The sequence below is a fragment of the Ptychodera flava genome, chromosome 3 (genome assembly GCF_041260155.1).
Source record: "Ptychodera flava strain L36383 chromosome 3, AS_Pfla_20210202, whole genome shotgun sequence".
Taxonomy (NCBI): Eukaryota; Metazoa; Hemichordata; class Enteropneusta; family Ptychoderidae; genus Ptychodera; species Ptychodera flava.
In genome coordinates, this window is record NC_091930.1 from 48,323,187 (window position 1) to 48,329,315 (window position 6,129).

At 39.7% G+C, this 6,129-nt stretch overlaps 1 protein-coding gene across 1 annotated transcript in view; it reads right to left on the reverse strand.

Moving 5' to 3' along the window:
• Positions 1-3,244, reverse strand: part of LOC139129352 (adhesion G protein-coupled receptor L2-like) — a 34,636-nt gene extending 31,392 nt beyond the window's left edge. The window contains exon 1 of the mRNA XM_070694986.1: positions 3,035-3,244. The gene's annotated coding sequence lies outside the window, so the exon portion shown is untranslated. The remainder of the gene's footprint in view (positions 1-3,034) is intronic.
• Between the last annotated feature and the right edge of the window lie 2,885 nt (positions 3,245-6,129).

The window sequence follows — 6,129 nt, forward strand, 5'->3', positions numbered from 1 at the left end:
CCATCCGTATCATATGTACCGTCACGTATTTTTCTCAATAAAGTCAGACCTGTCATTTTCAGTTATTGTGCATGTTGCTTTCTCTATTCACTGAGAGAGCCATTTTTGGGTGCTTGTGTTTTATGCGTTTTTACTGTTTACATAATTTTGCACCATTGTCTGTCTCTCTAACTGATGTCATTATGTTACAGTACTGCACTTTATAGTATTGTGTCATATTATGTCTCGAGGATATCATTTTATGCCGTTTCTTTTATCATCAACGAATTATATGATGATCAAAATTTCTCGTAAGACGGGAATCTGTACAGGACAAACATAATCTGTTGTGACGGATTTTTCTCCTGGCAGAATAATTTTCTCATTGACAACCTTTCTTCAAACCTGATCCACTATAGTCTTTCAGCTCCTTGCGATGAATGCAAACAACGTTGTTTTCCAGTATCAGCGCTGAGTTTGAGTGACAGTGAAAACAGCGGCATGACCTTCCACCCCCGATATTTCACAATACTGATGAGCGTACCTTTGATGAATCATGGCCACAGCCTTTCTATAGATTAAGCTTTGTGTAGGTCGAACAGGAGTTGTAATTCTATCCTTGTTGGCAAAAGTAAACCAGGTTTTATATCTCTCTTTTGTCCAGAAATCAAGTAAGAAATTAATCGAGAAAGGGAAGAAACACTAAACCCTGATAAACCCTTAGAAAACACCGTTCCCTGAAATAAATATTGATCGGCATCTCAGAGCGGGACAAATCTAATAACATCGCTTTAATACACACAGTAAACCAATTTCGTCGCTGATACATCCGCGTTTGTCATGATTAATAAAATTGCAGTCTATGTCAATATAATATCGATTGATTGATTGATTGATTGATTGATTGAACGACAAATTTGTTAATGTTGATAAAGCATCGACGGCTCCGAGTTGCTTTATGCATGCTGTTATGCCTTGAAATAACATGAGCCTTTGCCTTGCGTTGAACATGAACCTGAGTGTATGTAGTCTTGTATTCAAAGGAGTGACGAAATAATAATATATACCTAGCAACTTACCTACTAACATATTATATTACATTCACTACATATATATATATATATATATATATATATATATATATATATATATATATATATATATATATATATATATATATATATATTATAGTGTATATGTATCGTTGATTAAGCAGAAGACTTTCGGTGAGATTGTGTTTTTGGTTGCCAGGAAATCGTTGTTTGGAATGAACCGTGTTTAGATGAAAAATTGTTGCTTTTTCCCCTCTACCGCCATCTATCATTCTTAACCTTTCAGAGAGACTAATGGACCAGATGCATTTCTCAGTGGAGGCCTTTATCGGCGCTATTGTCACAGTACATTCGTTGAAAATCCCCCAATGTGCCGTGACATTTCAAGAAGTGTGTGGCACCACACTGTACATGTTATTAGGCTCGCAAATTGATAATTGAAAAAACATAGTAGTTCCATTATGCAGATACTGAAAATACTACAATTTTTCCCCACACGATACATCATTGAAAGGAAACGCTCAATTAGTATCATTTCATGTTTCAAACGAGCAATTACCCGTCACTGAAAATTACACAGCCCATGGTGACGTCATCAAATTGTTTGGTGTATCCTTATAATTACATTAAATGCCAGTTTTATCATTTAGTGGAGCACAAACCAACAGAGAGGTTAAGAAAACGTGTACATAAAACTAATAACGGACAATTCTTTTAGTGTTAAAACAGACTATGATATGTGCACACGATGATAATGACGACGAAGAAGAAGACAACGCAGACGACGACAACGAAGACGACGACGACGACGACAACGATGATGATGATGGATGATGATGATGATGATGATGATGATGATGATGATGAAGGGGATGGCGATGACGGTGGCGACGACGTCGCTGTCCAATACGATGACTACTGCGACAATGTCGGCGAGAACATTGACGATGACGACGGCGACGATGATGATTATGATAGTGATGGTGGTGGTGATGGTGGTGGGTGATGATGATGATGATGATGATGATGATGATGGACGATGATGATGATGATGAAGGGGATGGCGATGACGGTGGCGACGACGTCGCTGTCCAATACGATGACTACTGCGACAATGTCGGCGAGAACATTGACGATGACGACGGCGACGATGATGATGATGATAGTGATGGTGGTGGTGATGGTGGTGGTGATGATGATGATGATGATGATGATGATGATGATGATGATGATGATGATGATGAGTGGAGGAGAAGGAGAAGGAGGGGGAAGGGAGAGTTGTATTCAGTCCCATATCGATCACAAAATTAGAGCAAAACACGCGATTTGACGAAGCACTGCATTTTCACGCTTGCTGACATCTACCGTGAGTCTTAACATGCAGGGGATCACTTATTAGTAAGTATTTACGACTATCTCGTTCCAGCGAATAAAAAATGAATAAACCGCAAAGGCCATCTTCTGTGAAACTGTCAGAGCGAAGCCACCGCATGGAGGTAAAGCATTGAATACTGATTACGTCTGTCAGTATGGCGATATGGACTGATTGTCATTACACAGAGAACAAATTCAATATAAAATAAATATATATTAATAGTACGACGCTGAAAGAAATCAATTTTTGCTTCTTCTCGTACGTTCTCGCTACAAAAGCTAAATGAAAATTGTGTAAACCAACTTATTTTGATCGACAGGTGTAAGTTTTTTGTGCAGACCGAAGCTTGCATACGCCAGCCCAGCGATGACAGTAGATAAAATTGAAGCCATACACCAATAGCGATTGCAAATTATCAATTGCGATGAAAAGGAACCGTGAGCGAAGATACAACGAAATGTGTGAAACTCTTTGCCGAGACGGACACGAACGATTTCGATTGAATCAAGTGATTAAATCCCTTTGTGAAGCCAATGGAGTTCCGAATTACAAAAAAATAAAAAAAAAGCAAAAAGAAAAGCAATAGAATTGAGATGAAAACCAGTATATTAATCGGAGACAGACTCACCGCTGTAGAATTTTCAAACCTGCTTTTATCCCAGGTGCATCGGCAATTTGGCGCACTTTGCTAGTCGACTCGACTGACGGACTGTTGAGCTGGATGAGAAAGTGAGATGCGCCTCTCTGCGGGTTTCCCGGGATGCATTGCACCAAGCCTCGTTTTAGTGACGGGAGGTGGCACTAGTAACACGCACTAACTTGTCTGTCGTAAATGGTTCTCCCTTTGTGAGATGCCTTCTAGCAGAATATTTACTGTTCACCTTTGGTAGTGTGAATCGGACGCCAGAACACTTCGAACGCTCTTCCCCATTCTGTTACTTTAAGCATCATTATATTACCATGCCCTGCCCGTCGCATTTTGATTGGGCGAGCTGAACCACGTGACTGACCACAAATACACAGTAATGGTTTCTCTACATGCCCGTGAATATAAATAATAAGATTAACAACTCAAAGTATCGTAACTTCACAACTCAGACGTAAATCATAATCAATCACAAAATAAAATGGAAAACTTGTAGGTCAAGTTGAGATACTTATTTTCTGAAAACATCTCCGGATTTGCCAATTTTTACAGCGCACGTGACAATGCGTCGCGTATTGCTCAGTTTCTCGGGCCCAGTTGTCGTTCGCTCCTGTAATTTTCGGAAATTTTGACGGTTTTCTTGGGTTCGCTGATAATATATTGGAAATAACAGACTCCGCGCTGACCATTAACGTTTATTTGTGGGCGCGGGCTCGAGGAAAGCCAAATTAACGGGTTAATGGTCAGCGCGTCGCCCGTTATTTCTGTAATAACTGTTGAACTAAAGCAATACACGCTAAGGGTGCTTGGACATTTCCCGAACCACACTTGTAGTACATACGGGCAAACGTGGGACAAAGTGAACAGATGAAATTTTGAATTTTCAGGCTAAGGCCTCAGAACCGTGACGTGAATTGCAAAATCGACGAGCGTTTACCTCAAGAAAGCAAAATAAGTGCTTGATACACGGCAAGGTGAATTCAGCTAATTTTACTTTATCACGCCTGCATTCCTTTTTTGTCGCAGAAAAACCTTTTTTTACTAATTTATTCCAAAACAAAAGTTCAAACTGAGATTTGTGAAATATTATGAACTTTCAAGGGCATTGCCAAAGCTTGCCATTGCATAACTTTTAACCGGAAATCGTGATTTTGGAAGGTTCAGCAAAATGTTTGTCACGTGACTATTATACAAATAATGACAATGTACTGTGCATGGTCGGATTTCCAAATATCAGGGCTTTCAGAAAATATATACTTTATTTGGGTTTGGGACTTCTATAACTGAGAAAAAAATTAAAATCTGAAAGTGTCTATAAGGTATCTAGCTACCTTAAATGTATCTTTGATTTGGAAATTTGTGAAATAGAAAACGAAAACAAACAAAGACGCACAATGTATTACATGAGTCACAGTGTGTGGTCCAACTGAATAATGAAATTCACCTTCGGGGAGTCACGTCTGCGCCAATCATAATTATCACTTTAATAATCATGTGTACCTCATTTCTTAATATAATTTCAAAAGTCATGAACCATTTTGACATGTTATCGTTTACTTTATCAATACTCCGCCAAGGACAGGGTATTATTATTCGCGATTATCATATCCATGATATTTCTGCTTTGCATTCTTTATTTGTTGTTTGGTTTTTTCGCCAAAATTATGTTTGACTGCATAGTAAAACTGAAAGAAATCGGGGTTTCAGATGACGTCGCGTGATCTCTCGGTAAATTCCAGGCGATAAAACGCGTGATGTGCTGCCAATGGTCGGCGTCTGCTCCCAGGCAGTGGCAGAGAGAATATTAACAAGCAAGAAATGCGAGTATAGAGCAAGTAAATCTTGATTAAAAACACTGCAGGTTCGTCGGAATGTTCGTTTGTAGTTATAAAGTATAGTTTATTCACCAAGATAGCCAACAGGTAAAAATTACGTGTTGCGCGGATGCGTGTCTGCGAATACTTGGACGCATTTGGCGCTGCGTCTCTGTGAAGTTCCGTTCGTTTGGCTTTTATAGCGCGGTGTGCGACATTTTGGCAACGATCGCCGCGGCTTGTGCCTATCCTGATAATTACGTGAGCAGATTAAATCGACCTTCATGACTTATTACCGAACGTGAGGGCGGATTAACGTTATTTTTTTGTCCTGCAGTCACAAACAATGCGACGCGGACAGACCGTGTCAATGCGTCATGGTCCTTGCCGACGCATTGTTGAACCCTGGTAACTTATGATGATCTATAGGGCATTGATACCATGTCGATTTCACAATATGTGTGCTTCAACTAACTGACAGATGCATCAGTCATATTACATATGTCATGAAAATTACCGTTAAAATGAACTTCCATTCACACATGGTCGTTTGTCACGATTATAATGCACTAAATGCATTTTATGACAAGCTGAAGACAGAACCTTTCGCCATTCTAAAGAGTAACGTCAGCCCCTGTATTTAGATTCACAATGAGACTGGTGTCACCTATGACGACAAGCCAACCCCCTTTGCCCTTCATGTTTTTGTAGGGTTTTTCGTATTCCCCTTCAGATTTTGTTCATGATATAGTGAATATCACTGCTGTGTTGCTTGGTTGTCTGTCCAACTGCAACCACCTTGTGTTGGTCACAAAGTAAATGTCCAAAAAATCGAAAATAGAACCATGACCCCACACTTTTCTTGTGTCAAGTTCGCTAAATTTGTTTCTTGGCGCGAAATGTTAGGCATTTTCAGGTTCAAAACTGGAACGAAGAGATCTAGCGATGGCTTACGCGAGACTGAGAAAAATCCCGCTATTTCTTTGCCGCGCTTGTGACCTCATGCACTCGAAAAAGGGATGTATATATTCACGGTTACACTGTTGGATAGAGTAACCGTAATGTATCGAATATAAGCGTGAATAATATTCCGTGTTTCTTGGATAGAGCTAATGAGCACACACATATTAAAGCTCATGACAATCGCGATTTAAATCTTTTGTCACAACGTGGCTAAGTGTTTATACTCGGGATGGGCTGTGGTTTGACAAAGCATTTTAGCTCATGTGTTCACACAAGTGAGTAATGTCGAACTGAAGTCTG